The 15,316-nt window shown below is 42.1% G+C and overlaps 1 long non-coding RNA gene, 6 other non-coding genes and 1 pseudogene across 7 annotated transcripts; all 8 read left to right on the top strand.

Annotated features, from left to right (window-relative positions):
* Positions 1 to 821: 821 nt before the first annotated feature.
* LOC129666237 (small nucleolar RNA SNORD113/SNORD114 family) lies at positions 822 to 896 on the top strand. Its single transcript, XR_008718525.1, has one exon. It is a non-coding gene; the product is annotated as a small nucleolar RNA SNORD113/SNORD114 family (small nucleolar RNA).
* A 558-nt stretch (positions 897 to 1,454) lies between these two features.
* On the top strand, positions 1,455 to 3,049 carry LOC129665854 (uncharacterized). Its single transcript, XR_008718446.1, has 3 exons — positions 1,455 to 1,487; positions 2,082 to 2,208; positions 2,928 to 3,049. It is a non-coding gene; the product is annotated as an uncharacterized LOC129665854 (long non-coding RNA).
* On the top strand, positions 1,689 to 1,763 carry LOC129666233 (small nucleolar RNA SNORD113/SNORD114 family). Its single transcript, XR_008718522.1, has one exon. It is a non-coding gene; the product is annotated as a small nucleolar RNA SNORD113/SNORD114 family (small nucleolar RNA).
* Positions 2,401 to 2,475, top strand: LOC129666239 (small nucleolar RNA SNORD113/SNORD114 family). Its single transcript, XR_008718527.1, has one exon. It is a non-coding gene; the product is annotated as a small nucleolar RNA SNORD113/SNORD114 family (small nucleolar RNA).
* Positions 3,050 to 3,256: 207 nt separating the features above from the next.
* Positions 3,257 to 3,331, top strand: LOC129666231 (small nucleolar RNA SNORD113/SNORD114 family). The gene has a single exon (XR_008718520.1). It is a non-coding gene; the product is annotated as a small nucleolar RNA SNORD113/SNORD114 family (small nucleolar RNA).
* Positions 3,332 to 3,967: 636 nt separating this feature from the next.
* Positions 3,968 to 4,042, top strand: LOC129666238 (small nucleolar RNA SNORD113/SNORD114 family). Its single transcript, XR_008718526.1, has one exon. It is a non-coding gene; the product is annotated as a small nucleolar RNA SNORD113/SNORD114 family (small nucleolar RNA).
* Positions 4,043 to 6,555: 2,513 nt separating this feature from the next.
* Positions 6,556 to 6,627, top strand: LOC129666247 (small nucleolar RNA SNORD113/SNORD114 family). The gene has a single exon (XR_008718534.1). It is a non-coding gene; the product is annotated as a small nucleolar RNA SNORD113/SNORD114 family (small nucleolar RNA).
* A 2,772-nt stretch (positions 6,628 to 9,399) lies between these two features.
* On the top strand, positions 9,400 to 9,457 carry LOC129666246 (small nucleolar RNA SNORD113/SNORD114 family; annotated as a pseudogene).
* Positions 9,458 to 15,316: the final 5,859 nt, after the last annotated feature.

Below are 15,316 nucleotides of genomic sequence, written 5' to 3'. Positions count from 1 at the left end.
AAAGCCTCCCTCCTCACCATGTGCCGGCTTATCTGTCATATATCTAACCTTCATCATTACAGCTTAGATGCCACAAATTTTCCAATCTCCCTTCTCTACTTCCAGGCAGTTCCTAAAGATTACAGCTTGACTTGTCTCTGATAAAAAGAATCCTATTGCTTCCATTTAAGTCCTTTTTTAGTTATTTTTACAGAATAGGACATATCAGAGACAAACCAAGTGGCCTGTTGAGGGCGGGGGAAGATGACATGTTGAACCCATGCAGGACACTGTAGAGTAGGCAAGGGCCGGCCACATTTTCTGGCAAATGACAAGAAATCACTAACCTGGGAGGGGAAGGAAGTAACAGTTGCAGCCAAGGTGACACCTATGAGCCTGTATGCAGAGGGCACAGGTTACTGGACTACAGAATCTCAACATTTTCTATCCCGGCTCTACTCTGTACCCTGCAGGAAGGCCAAGCTGATTAATGTTGCACTTGTGCCCGGCTCAAAAGTCACCCTATATTTCTGTCGCTGTGACCAACAAGAGCCCCACTGGCTGAGAGTCCATATCTGGATCTTCCTTGGGAACCAGAATATAGGTATGTGAAGGACACGAGTGTGTGTATATGTTAACGCATTGTCCCTGATATGTTTTCGCATTAGGCTTTGAGAACATTAATGTGATAGTTAGTCACTATTTATGGCTCATTCTAATTGCAGCCCCATATTTCTCACTGCACAGAACAGTCTCATAATCTAGGATCAGAGTCCTCCAATCAGCACCCCAATAATAACTGAGGCAGAGCAGCTGGCCAGGGAGACAGGGGGCCACCGTCCACGACCGATGATGAGATCTGGTGGTGTTTGAGTGATACTCCATGAACGCCAGGTATCCAGAAATCTGAGGTCATTCCCGATTGCACAGCCTGACCAGCTCAGCTGTGGATGGAGGCCCATAGCATGTGCCTGTCCCTTGTGGACACGGGGTGCAAGGCGAGGCCTTGAGGGCTCTTTGGTCATGTGACCGAGAAAGGAGGACAGCACTTCCGGTGGTCTGCCTAGGAATTTGATCAGCCTTGGCTGAAAAAACTCTACCATGCCCACTCCCTGAGAGAGAAAGCCCATAAGCAGCACCTGAAAAGAGCCACTCCTAAAAATTGGGAACCGTGGTCAAACCTTGCCAGCCAATCTCAATATTTCTATTCCCTTCTGTGCCTTCTTGCAAGTGGCAAGAAATCAGTTAGTCCTGGGAGAAGGAAGGAACAGGCATGGCCTAGGTGAAGCATACTAGCCTAGGCTCCCTATAGGCAAAGGGCACCGATTGTTGGCCTAAATTCCTGAACATCTGCTCTCCCCTCTCTGCTCTGTACCTTCAGCATCGCCTTCCAGCTGATGGTGCCTGTGTTCCAGCTGGAGATTCCCGTGTCCTCCCTTCCCCGAGACAGCCCCGATCCCTGCTGACTGACAGGTCACATCTGGATCCGCCATGGAGCCGGAAGAAAGGTATGTGCACTGCCCCCAACACGTGTACACGCTAGTACATGTTAGAGCGATGGTTAGTGATTATTTATGGCCTGTGCTAATGGGAGGCCTTAGGGGTCATAACATAGAACAGTCTAACTTTCCAGAATCAGAGCCCTCCCCTCAGCACCCCACAATAACTGAGGCAGAGCAGCTGGCCAGGGAGACAGGGGGCCACCGTCCACGACCGATGATGAGATCTGGTGGCGTTTGAGTGATACTCCATGAACGCCAGGTATCCAGAAATCTGAGGTCATTCCCGATTGCACAGCCTGACCAGCTCAGCTGTGGATGGAGGCCCATATCATGTGCCTGTCCCTTGTGGACACGGGGTGCGAGGCAAGGTGTTGAGGCCTCTTTGGTCACGTGACCGAGAACCGAGGGCAGCACTTCTGGTGGTCTTCCTGGGAATTTGAGTCAGCCTTGGCTGAAAAAACTCTACCATGCCCACTCCCTGAGAGAGAAAGCCCATAAGCAGCACCTGAAAAGAGCCACTCCTAAAAAGCAGGAACCGTGGTCAAACGTTGGCAGCCAGTCTCAATATTTCTATTCCTTTCTGTGCCTTCTCCCCTCTAGGGAAGTGATCCAAGTGATGGCCAAGTTTTGCTGTGATGGAAATCTCCTGGGATGCCATGGCCACAAATGGAACCCATGGGGGCCAGAGGGCTACTGCGTCGCTGCTCCTGCGGGCACCTGCCTATAGGTATGGAGAGTCTCCTCAAAAACGCTGGGGCTTATACAGACTCTAGAAGAGAATTAGCCGAGTGATAGCGGTAGAGCAGGAGGCCAGGCCCCAGCACAGGGCAGCAGGCTCCTACTGTGTGGTCTCCCGAGTACCTCACACTGGCCACTGAGTGAGCCAATCCCGATGGCTCCAGAGAGAGGTGCCCATCCCGGGACCGATGATGAGATCTGGTGGCGTCTGAGTGTTTCTCGATGACAGCCATGTCAACAGAAATCTGAGGTCAGGCACAGAACCAACTCAGTTGGCCCATTCTTAGCTGAAAGCCTATGGAAACGGGCTCCCAGCTGAGCAGGGTCATTTTGTGACCTTTACTCCTGACTTACCCAAATCAATCTCCATTAGCCGAGGAAACATGGCTGGCATATGGGCAGAGTGAGGCTCAAGTTGTGGGGCAATCAGCTGTGCCTGTGTGGGCAACAGCACAGTGTAATACGCCAAGGGCTATGATGAGAGATGGGAGAGATGAGTTCCTGACCTGGTGTGGGACGCCATAGTGTAGGCGGTGTCCAGCCTTCTTTCCCGGCCAATGGCCAGAAATCAGTTAGTCCTGGGAGAAGGAAGGAACAGGCATGGCCTAGGTGAAGCATACTAGCCTAGGCTCCCTATAGGCAAAGGGCACCGATTGTTGGCCTAAATTCCTGAACATCTGCTCTCCCCTCTCTGCTCTGTACCTTCAGCATCGCCTTCCAGCTGATGGTGCCTGTGTTCCAGCTGGAGATTCCCGTGTCCTCCCTTCCCCGAGACAGCCCCGATCCCTGCTGGCTGAGAGGTCACATCTGGATCCGCCATGGAGCCGGAAGAAAGGTATGTGCACTGCCCCCAACATGTGTACACGCTAGTACATGTTAGAGCGATAGTTAGTGATTATTTATGGCCTGTGCTAATGGGAGGCCCTTAGGGGTCATAACATAGAACAGTCTAACTTTCCAGAATCAGAGCCCTCCCCTCAGCACCCCACAATAACTGAGGCAGAGCAGCTGGCCAGGGAGACAGGGGGCCACCGTCCACGACCAATGATGAGATCTGGTGGCGTTTGAGTGATACTCCATGAACGCCAGGTATCCAGAAATCTGAGGTCATTCCCGATGTGCACAGCCTGACCAGCTCAGCTGTGGATGGAGGCCCGTAGCATGTGCCTGTCCCTTGTGGACCTGGGGTGCGAGGCAAGGTGTTGAGGCCTCTTTGGTCACGTGACCGAGAACCGAGGGCAGCACTTCTGGTGGTCTGCCTGGGAATTTGAGTCAGCCTTGGCTGAAAAAACTCTACCATGCCCACTCCCTGAGAGAGAAAGCCCATATGCAGCACCTGAAAAGAGCCACTCCTAAAAATTGGGAACCGTGGTCAACCCTGCCAGCCAGTCTCAATATTTCTATTTCTTTCTGTGCCTTCTCCCCTCTAGGGAAGTGATCCAAGTGATGGCCAAGTTTTGCTGTGATGGAAATCTCCTGGGGTGCCATGGCCACAAGTGGAACCCATGGTGGTCAGATTGGTACAGCTCACTGCTTCTGCAGGCACCTGCCGATAGGTATGGAGCATCTCCTCCAAAACGCTGGGGCTTCAGCAGACTCCAGAAGAGAATTAGCCGAGTGATAGTGGTAGAGCAGGCAGCCAGGCCCCAGCACAGGGCAGCAGGCTCCTTCTGTGTGGTCTCCGGAGTACCTCACGCTGGCCACTGAGTAAGCCAATCCCGATGGCTCCAGAGAGAGGTGCCCATCCCGGGACCGATGATGAGATCTGGTGGCGTCTGAGTGTTTCTCGATGACAGCCATGTCAACAGAAATCTGAGGTCAGGCACAGCACCAGGAGGGTCACTCTGTGACCTTTGTTTCTTGCTGACCCCGACCCATTTCCAGTAGCTGAGGAAACATGGCTGGCAGATAGGCAGAGTTGGGTTGAAATAGGTCAGACCATCAGCTGTACTTGTGTGGGTGACACCACCTTGGGATATGCCATCGGCTGTGCTGAGAGATGGGGGAGTTGAGATACTGACCCCGTGAGGGACACCATTTAGTAACAGAGGGCTAGCCATTTTTCCTGGCAAATGGCAAGAAATCTGTCTGGCCTGGGAGGAGAAGGAAGAAATAGGTGGTGCCTAGGTGAAGCCTATGAGCCTAGGCTCTCAATGTTTTGAAGGCATAGATTGTTTTCCTACAGTCTCATCATGACTTTTTCCCTTCTCTGCTTTGTCCTCTTCAGGAAGGCCATCCTGTCTGATGATGCCAATGTTTTAGGATTGACAACACACCACGTGGATGTCCTTAAATCGTATTCCTGTCTTTTGTCATCCTACAGTTTTAGCTGCTGACAGGTATTTGGCATTAATTTTTAAATTGAATTTTGCCTTCAATCCACACGTGGTATTTCAGCATAGTAAATTTCCTTGCTCTGCTGCACCTACTTTACACCTACTTCACCATAAGGTCCCAGAACACCTAGTCATATAGAATGGGTATTTGCTGGCCTCTTTTATGAATCCTAGAAAATTGGGCCTAGTAGCACAATCTTTTTCTATTTTTTTTTTCTTTTTGTGCTGTGTATTTTCCATATTGTCTGACCTTTTGATGTCATTGCAAAAGTTTCCTCTTAAGGAGATTTTTTTTTTTCTAATTCAATTTTACACCCAGAGTCCATTGCAATTAATACTTTTATTCTCACACATAGAAAGGCAGGGGGGGAAACTCAGAGTAATATTTCTTCATAATTCGCATGTGTATTACTAACAGTATAGTCGTAGTTTCAACTTCAGACTGAAAACCACAGATGGAATCCAACTTTTACATAGTGTCATTTGCTTTTGTATATCATCTTAAGCTCATCATGTCCATTTTACATTACTTTTTCCCTAGTTAAAATCATGTTGAACATATCTTTATGCTTTCTTAATTCCTATATTTTTTCATTTATTTTGTTTTATAATTCCTATTACTTTTAAAACCATATTCACGCCAGTTTTAGCACAACACCAGTTTTTTTTCCTGCCTTCCTCATTGAAGGTTTACAAAGCCTCATCAAATGTTCTTATTCAACCTTCCTTAGAAATTGCCAAACTCTGGTCCGCATCTTCCCTCTTTCAGTTTTCAATATAACAGTTTTTTCATACATTCACTCATTATGGGGTAGTACTGTACTCATTTTTCTCTCTCTCATTTATTTAACTTCTTAAACCCAAAGAAAGGTATAGCTGTGGTTGCTATTGAAAATAATCCTATACCACTAGCCCTCTTTCTGGATAAATAATATCTGGCATAGTGTTTACACCCAGAACCTATAAAAAATCACAAAATAACGGTAGTGTAAAAAGTGGTCATTTACATAAAATAGACAATATTGCTATGTCAACATTTCTCAAAAGAAGACATTCAAATATCCTAAACACCAAATTTATTGTCTATAACTGTATTACATTTTTCATTAATATTCTAATTAATATTATTTATCATTTGGTTCTTCTGAATTTCAAGTCACAGTCACATCTTACCTTCCCCTACTTAGAATGTCTATGACAATGTTGTCAAAGGTCAACCTAAGCTCAGGATCATTTTACAACACACGTTTGGCAAACTGTTAGTAGTCCTCAAAAATTAAAATCGAAAGTTCTTATGAACCAACACATCTGGTCCTGGTTCAAGTTACAAAAAAAAAAAAAACATTTATGTCCAAGGGACACTTGCATATCTTCATTATTATTTCTAAGCTGTGTCTATGCATGGTGAGAGTACCTGAGAGCAGTTTTATGGAGCAGTTCCTTCCTTTTACCTTTTCTATTTATGACAATACAAGCAGTACACTTCACAGCCAAGGTTTAAGTTCTGGGTCTGTGGACATATGCCCTCATTTAGTTAAGATTAGATTCCTCTCTAAATCAAAGTTGGAAACCAGAATTCTTACCTGGTTTCAAAAATCTTTTACCAACTGTTTTGTCCTGTTGCTTTCCCCAGTGGACCTCTGTGGGCTGCTTTCTGGATTCTCCTTACTTCATGGCTGAATCAAGGTGAGTGTGGGTAACAGCCACGTGTCTTTGTCATGTTTTAGTCAACAGCGCTGTATTGTTACTAAGCATGAAACAGACCCTACAGGTCTCCTGTCAGATTGTCGGTGGAAAGGAAATGGGCTTCTGTCCTGAGCATATCTGATGCCTGAGGATGGTTAATAGCCCGTGTGTACATGTTGCTCTGATCACCCGTGTGAATGCATCAGAGAGCTGTGCTCCTGTTGAATGTTTGTATTTTCCATGCATTGCTGGTAAAATTACTGCCATAGGTGGTAAACAGTGTTGATGAAAAGGAGGGGAGACTAAGCCTTTCTTGAGCCAATGATGAGAGTTTCCAAGGTATGAAAGAGATGATGACCATGTCTGTTTGGAACTCTGAGGTCCAACACACAGTAAGAAAAGGTCCATGGGGGATCATGCCATATTTCTATCTTGTGCTCTGCTCTGTACTCTACAGAATGCATGCTCCCGAGGCGATTTCCACGTCTTTTCCTGCTCCCCAGCGGCACATTTGTCTTTCTGCATGGAGCTTGGCCGAAGGTGAATACCAGTTAGTGTCCCTGTTTTTCTGGGGTCTGTGGAAGGGTAGTTACTTCATTATTTTAAAGTATCTAACATGGGGATAGTGAGATGTCCCGGTGCTTGAAGGCACTTGCTGCCACCTCTTTTGACCCACTGCTCTTCCCCAGTACTCCCATGGTTGAGAGAGAGAACAAATTCCTAAATTTCAAGCTCTTCCCTTCATACACATGTCCTTGGCATGCATGTTCATAAACACAAATGAATATATTCCGTCAGAACAAGTCTTCACTATGGTTGCATTACGCCAAGCCTAATCAATGGCCACATGCAGACTTAACATAAGATAAGACATTGAGTTGGCATATTTGAGAATCCTAGGCTTCTCACCGAAGGAGACAGGTTGAGGTGAACTGCTTATTAATAAAGGAGTGACTTCTAGACTGTTTCAGTGTTTAGGGGAAATGGTAGCGTTTCCATTTTTATGCATTATTAATGATTCAATAAAAGCAAGCATGGAAGTAACGGAAGTGATTTGAGCCAGGCTGGAGCGATGATGACCCATGTAGTATGCATCCCGAGTAATGTACACGTGCCTGTCTCTCAGGTCCACTCTGCGGCAGATCTGCTTTCTGTGTTCATCTACTTAAATGCTATTTTAATTTCTTGAATGCCCAATAAATACAGAAAACAATGAAGACAAGTAGTTGAAACATTATTCAGATAGAAACATGAGTCAAAGCAAAAAAAAAAAAAAAATCCCCATAGTACATTGAAAGTGTGGAATGAAAAGAAAATCAAGTAGCATATAACTGTTTTTTGTGTGTGGAGGAAATAGTGTCAATACCAGATAATGTCTATTTTCTTGGTTAGCTGCAAGTTTGAAGATACTCATTTTACAAGACATTAGTATAAATATTTTTAAATTGTGATGGTTTGCATGAATGGCTCAGATGACAGATAATCATGGAAGATATAGCAAGAAATGTGGGGTTTTTTTTAAACAAAATTTTCTTTGTGCACTCTCTTCAGAGCAGATGCTCTCAAATATACCGACATGTTTGTCCAATGCCAGCAGCACTGGCTTGCTTCTCTTTATAGGGCCTGGGACAGAGGGCAGTTCCAGTGTGCTCCCCTATGCTGCTTCCTCCTCCCCTCCCCTCCCCTCTTCCTCCCCTCCCCTTCCCTCCACCCTTCCTCTCTTCCTGCCCTTCCCTCTCCTTCCCTCCCCTCTTCCCCTCTCCTCCCTCCCCTCTTCTTCCCCTTCCCTCTTTTTCTCCTCTTTCTTCCCCTTCCCTCTCCTCCCCTCCCCTATCTTCTCCTCCCCTCCCTTTTTCCTCCCCTTTTCCTCTCCTCCTGCTCCCTCTTCCTCACCTGTCTTCCCCTCTCCTTCCCTCTCCTCCTCTTTCCTTTTTCTCCCCTCCCTTCCCCTCCCCCGTCCTCTCCCTTTCCCTCTTTTCCCTCCCCTTCCATCTCCTCTTCTCTTCTCCCCTCCCCCTCCTCTCCTTCTCTCTCCTTTTCTTCCCTCTCCCGTTCTTTCCTCCTCTCCCCTCTTCCTGTCTACCTCAATCTTCCCCTCCCCTCTTCCTCTCCTCTCCTCCCCTCCCTTTCCCCCTTTTTCTCTTCTCCTGTCCCATCCCATCCCCTCTTCTTCATCTCTCTTACCCTCTCCTCTCCTTCCCTCACCTCTTCTCCCCTCTCCTCTCCTCCATTTTTCTTCTTCTCCACTCTTCTCCTCCCCTCCCCTTCCCTCTCCCCCTCTCTCCTCTCCTCTCCTTTCCCCTATGTTACTCCTCCCCCACTTCTCTTCTCTGTACTCAGGACAGACCATATAATTAGAGGATTTTCCAAGAGTCACGAGCTTCATTTGCACCCTGCTGAAGAACAAAGCAAGACCAGGGTGAGTTACAGGAATCTCCTTGTCTTGGTTTTAGTACTTAAACAATGTGTAGTACAGTTAGTGATGACCGTCTGAACACCAATGTTTGATAGGGGACCACATGAACATGTCCATTTGTAAGGCAAGTATGCTAACTAGTGTGTATTATTACTGTGCTGGACACATTAGAGAGAGTCCATGTGTAGATTAGGCATAATTAGACTGCTAGATTTAATGTTTTTGCAGGGGCGGATTTTACTAGCCTACAGTTTATAATTAAATAGTTAATAGGCAAAGTAGAAATAATTAGAGAAAAGGAGACCAAATATTGGCTTGATGATGCCCACCAGTGGCATTTAATTCATACATGACTGTGTGTCTGAAACACCAATAGTCAACGAAGAAGAAAAATGACATTAAGGTTGAAAGCAGTGGTGTCATTGTTTTGCCCTCTGCTTTTCTCTGTGTTCCTTAAATAAACTCTCCTAAGGGGATCTATTCATCTTCAGTGGCTTCGAGCCCATCAATTGCCTCAGACAATGTGGGATCTGCTCAGAGTTTGTGTCATGGTTCTGATAGTTTGTGGAAGGTTAGTCTCTGTGTTACTAAGTGTAAAATGTATTCGCGCTAGGTCAACTGTAACATTGAACATGCATGGAATTAGTATATTAGATTATTTTTATATATAAAAAGGAGGGTGGTTGTTGAAGGACACACATATTCACAATGTAGAAATAAATGGAAAATATAAGGCCAATTTTGGATTGATGATGACCACCTGTGGCATATGAGTTACAAAGAGTGACTCTGAGGTCCTTGATAAAATCCAGTTGTTACCAACAGAGGTGGAGTTGACTTTGGTCCTCATGTGTTTGCATTTCCTGCTGTTCTTGTAATTGGGTAAGTACAAGAATCAATACATCTACAAATAAAGATAAATAAGATTAACTGTGGCCCAATTATAAAAGAACAGATGAACAGGACATGCTTTTTAGGTCAAATAGGGATTATACATATCTGCTCTTTAGCAAATGATTAAAGTTACAGTATAAAGCATAGCTATGTGAATATCTGAATCATTGCTAAGCTTGTACCGTTATTTATGTAAGAGCTAATTAAATAGATATCCTCCTCTTATAAATGATTATCTATGGCTGAGTAAGTGAAGGTCATGATCGAGGTCTAGAGCAATATCTTAATTTTGCCTTTATCTCTTCTGCTTTGCATTCCTGGGGCCTTTTCTGTCTTGAGGATGTCTTCAAGACCAAGAGCTCTGCTGACATCATGGCTGGCTCTGGGCAGACCACTGTAAGTAATTGCTTGGACTTTTTCTTCAAATTCGGGGGGTTTGCTTAGCAGAACTCAATGTGTGACTGAAAAGCATACCATGGATCAGAGATGGCAGCTTCCTACCAGTGAAAGCTACAGAAGTAATGGAAGTTGTCAATTTATGAAACACTGAGGATAGTTAATTAAGGTTAGAACAATTCCCTACAGGCCAGAAATAAGAAATACTTTGTAAGGTTGTTTGAATAATATATACTAAAATTATTATTATCGATTATTAAACTAAAGAAGTAATATAACCCATTCTTTCATCTATAGTGTTCCTGTAGAGAAATTACAGGGCTATATAATATATTTATTTTTCTCAGCTATTTCTATAATTATATCAATGTGAAAATCAAGCAATCGGTCTTACCAATAAGTAAAAAAAAAAAAAAAAAATGGGAAAAGCATTGTCTAATTCTCAAAATACGAAGAAAGCCAAGAAATACATTAGTATTTATGAACTACATTATGCCATCTTTCCAAAAGCATTTTTGCTAATGATGACATTAACAATGTAAATTACAGACAATGTCTACATTCTGAGCAAGTTTAAATTTTTTCCTCTTCTTAAGTGATAAGATTAGATATGTTCCAAAAACGGCTGCCCTAATGGTTCATGGTAGGTGAAAAGTGAAGGTCATTACTGAGAAAGTCTCTAAATTGTTGCCTTCTCTCCTTAGTAATCCCCAGAGTGGGGACTTTGTGACTGGGCATTCTTCATGATCAGCATCTCTGTTCCCTGATTTTGAATCAGTTTTGAATTGTATTGATGAAGATTAAGAAAAAAAAAAAAAGATTCAAAATCTCATTTTGAATGATTTGCTTAAGAATATCCAATGCCTTATGTTGACGGGTATGGCCGCACATGCCTTTAAACCCAGCCCTCTAGAGGCAGAGGCAGGCAGATCTCTGAGTTCAAGGTTAGCCTCTTCTACAAAGCAAATTACAAAACAAACAAACAAAAAAAACCAAACAAAATATTCAATGCATTATTTAAAAGTACATGATTAGAGATGAACAACTGTATTCCATTGATCGATCAATGATAGATATCAAGTCTTCTATTGATAATACAGTTATGAAAACCTGAATGACTTGCTTTCAATATAAGAATATTCTCAATAGAGATTAACAATGTCAATTGTGTTCTTGGCACTTTATGTCTTATAGGACTTAACACTTATTTCTAACATATCAGTGGATCAATGATATAAATGATATATCAATTTATATCAATGATATAAATCAGTATAATAGTGAAATATAAATCAGGTATAAATCAGTGAAATAAATTGTCAACCTTGGATCAGTGCTGACTGCTGGTAGAATATGAGATCCATTACAAAGGTTGTATAGCGCATAGTCCATATTTGAAATGGTCATCCACCTAGATGTCAGGGATATAAATTGTAGCTCTTTTTGATGTTTGTATTTATATAATTTCCTGACTAGTCAATGGGGGAATAAACATGTAAACAAAAACAATGAATGTGGTTCGGCATTGTCCCATTATAAAAAAATGTATGATGAGGTTGGAGAATTACTAATATACAGTAAAAGTAGGAAAAGCCAAAGAGAAAGTCACTCCTGACCTTGTGGCTATTGACCTACAAAAAGTATAATTAAGAGGGTATTCAAATTGTTATGGTAGCTAGTTTGATATTATTTCTTTCCTTATAAATTAAAAGACTCCAAGTTTATTCCCAAAGTCAAAAATCTGCACAGCAAGGATGAAAAGTAAAGATGTCTTCATTTTGTCCTATTCTTTGTGAGGTATGTCTCAGAGTTCCGGAACTACGTGACTCAGGTTCTGCCATGGTAAAGGACGGTGCGCATCTTGGATGTCACTTGAAGCCAACAATTCTTGTCTTGGTTTGTGTGGTTTGCTTAAGATAATCCCTGCATTATTACAAAGCGTGTAATAGGCGTAACAGTAACCAGTGTTATGCCAGTGGCTGATAAGGGGTTAATACAAGGTTGTCTATTGATAAGGCATACATGAAAAATGGAAGATAAATAATTGATAAAATAGTTACACCAATGTTGCAGAAGCTCTGTATGCAAATTAAGAATAGAAGGGTTCTTCTTTATCTTGTGAAATTCATAGAGCTCACATTGGAAGTGAGATGATGACTTGCCCAATGGACAGATGAACAGAGAAATAAAACTAGTGGACCTTGTTAGCATGGGAGTCATGAATATACGGAATTCTCGTGGCCATCCCCAAAGACCTTTGCATTCTTTGTTTCATATGATCCTCTTGAAAAGTGTCAGCAATTGGAGTACATTACATTTTAGAGTTTATATTTATGCATTTTATTATACTTTATTATTTGGCCAATGTGAGTAGTAAACAAATAAAAACATAAATTAGGCAAGGTCAAAAATTAAAATATATGATGAAACAAGAGTGCCATCAGTGGATTTGGAAATCAGTTTGTGTTACATACACACCACATTTTTGGCTCTGATCACACCAACAGTAGAAATTATAGAAGTTTTCTACTTCTGGGTGAAGGGGGAGTTCAAAGTTCTTCATTTTCACTTTTAATAAAAAGTGAAATAAGTAGACTCTGAATTAATGACTGTTAATAAAAGATAGAAAACAACATTCAGTGCAGTGGGGAAAAGGCATTTTCTTCGTCATAGCTTCTTTGACAAAGCCAAGGCAAGTGTTAGATAAAATTCTTCTCTTTATTTGTGTAGTCTTTTTAAAGCCATATTCAAATATGATATTTATAATATGATACTATTGTATGTCATTATTTAATGGCAGGCCTGTTTCTAATGTCTGGTGGACATGAAACATTCCACTTATAGGCACATATATGAAAAGTTCAACACTGTGATGATAAGGCAGAATTTGAAATTGGATCAATAACTGATTATAACAACAGCAAGGGTAATTATCTAATTACAGACCCAAATCCTCTTGGGTTTCTGTTAGCCATACTACTTAGAAGTTGCCAGTGGTGAATTAATGAGTTCATAACTAAACAGTGTGGCAATGAAAAGAGACCAGTGTTCATGTTAGCTTCATCAGAAGTTTCTTTGTCATCTGAACAATGAATGGGCGTGTACCTGGAGCTGTGGTCCACCACAGAAGAAAGACAGATCCTTCCCCCTTGTAAATAACATTGTAGTCAGGGTTTCGATTTGCTTCTCTTAAAATGCATTTTGAAGATAATAGTACAATCAGTTCAAGGAAAAAGCCACTAACCAAGTAGCTACTAATGAATATAAATAAACTTCATTCAACGATAAGAATATTTGGCGAGGCAAGAAAACATTTCTAGGCACTGAAAGCACTGCTATGCAGCGGGTAGAAGACCAACCACAGAGCGTGTCTGTGGCATGACTGTTTGTTTATATGGGAGAAATCAAATGAAGGGCATCCCAGGTTGCCTTAATGACGGACAAGTGAAAGATCGAAATCAAAGACCAAGGCAGATGAGGTCTCACTCTTACTAATGATCTTCTTTGCTCTGCATTCCTGCAAGTACAGAGTTGTGTTGGCTCATTCCTCTTTGGTCTATGAGTGTGTCTACGTGCTGTGACAGAGCCTGTGAATAGTGACAGTTAAAATTTTCTCATTTTTTTTTTAAAATGCCATTCACACAAAATTTTTTTACGATTTACTTATTTTATTATTTATATAGTATTCTGCTTGAAAATATGCCTGGAGGCCAGAGGTACCAGATTTTATTTTTAGATGGTTATAAGCCACCTTGTGGTTGCTGGGAATTGAACTCAGGGCCTTTGGAAGAACAGCAAGTGCTCTTAACCTCTTAGCCATCTCTCCAGCCCCCAAAATTATTTTTTAAACTGTGAATTAGAATCATTTAAAAGAAACTTTGACCTAATTGTAAAAATGGGCTTAATATGTACCATTATTACACTGATATGTGCACATATAAAGCCCTGGAGTTAATTTTTGGTGGAGGTATTGTTCTGGGTAGTATTTATGCAGAAGGGTTTTGGAGCTACCTAAGGATCACAGGTTTTTGTGATTCTTATGTGATTATTTGTAGGGAGCTGATCAATACAGCTACATGGTCAATAAAATCATTAAGACATGAATGAAGAATACAAGGAGCAGCCTAAACTGTTAAAAATGCTAAAAAAAAAAAAAAAAAAAAAAAAAGCCTAAAAATGCTGGCCATGTAGGAGTTGCAGACTGTGAGAGCATCTGGAACATGCCCTTCTCACACCGTAGGAATCTAGTTGCTCTGTTAGAGGGGATCTGTAGAAAGACTTTAGGATCTAGTTGTGGATCTCACGTTTGGATTGAGTAAAAATGAGTCCATGAGAATCAATGAATAGAATGAAAATGACTAAATATGACAGAGGAAGCTACACTCCACCTCCTAGCTTATATGTCAAAGGAAGAACACTGATAGAATATGGAAGGGATGAAAAATGGACCAGTGGGCTCTGCTCTGTTTCCAAGAGCCAATAGCTACTGATGTCCTTGTGAGAATATTACTCTGGGTTCATCATAAGTTCAGAACTCTCTTTATCATAGGACAAATGTCCCACCATTACCCTGAGTGACCACTAAGTATTCACTAAATGGCATCACAAAATTACAAGAGTCTCTGTCACCTTGGCAATGAGCAAGGTGCCCGTGGCTACGTTATCTAAGCCAGTGTCTTAAGTGTGTAAAAAGGTAGTAAGTTTATTGTCTTAAAGCATAAATGAGAAGGATAAAAATCAATATGCTAAAATGAAAAAAGAAACATGGGGGAGTAATGGCATTTCTAGAAATAATATTTACGATTTATCCTTTTTTTTCTCTTTTGGTTTAAATTTTTTCAATATTTTATTAATTCTCTGAAAATTTAATGTCCTTTATTTTTTTATTTTCATACATGTATTTACCTCAGTTCCCTCCCCCACCCCTGCACCTAGGCACTACCGTTTGCAAATGTCATCTTTCTCTTCTACAGGATGCCGTACCCCAGTTCCTAGTCATGAAGATCTCTTCCTTTGTCCACTGGAGAGAGAGACTGTCATGAAATGTAAGTGATAAAGTTTTCTGTTTGGGCCATTAGCTCATGGTTTCTACTGTGTCATTACAGAAAACAGTAGACCATATGTATGGTCTGTGATGATGACAGATGATGACAATGTTTGACAAACTCAAACTAACTCAGTTTAGCACAGATGAAGTACAAGAACAAAACAGTTCTTACCTTAACTTTCACAAGCTGAATTGAACACCTCCTGACGTGTGGAGGTTGCTTCTTCGGAAGTTAGACTTGTAGCTGTGCAGTCATACAGTGCACTTGTTCATGTGGAAGGCATGAGCCGTCATGCGAACGGGCTGATGATGTGAGTGGAAT

This window comes from Psammomys obesus, unplaced genomic scaffold (assembly GCF_907164565.1).
Source record: "Psammomys obesus unplaced genomic scaffold, mPsaObe1.curated_primary_1811, whole genome shotgun sequence".
Classification (NCBI taxonomy): Eukaryota; Metazoa; Chordata; class Mammalia; order Rodentia; family Muridae; genus Psammomys; species Psammomys obesus.
This window is presented reverse-complemented; position numbering and strand designations above follow the sequence as displayed.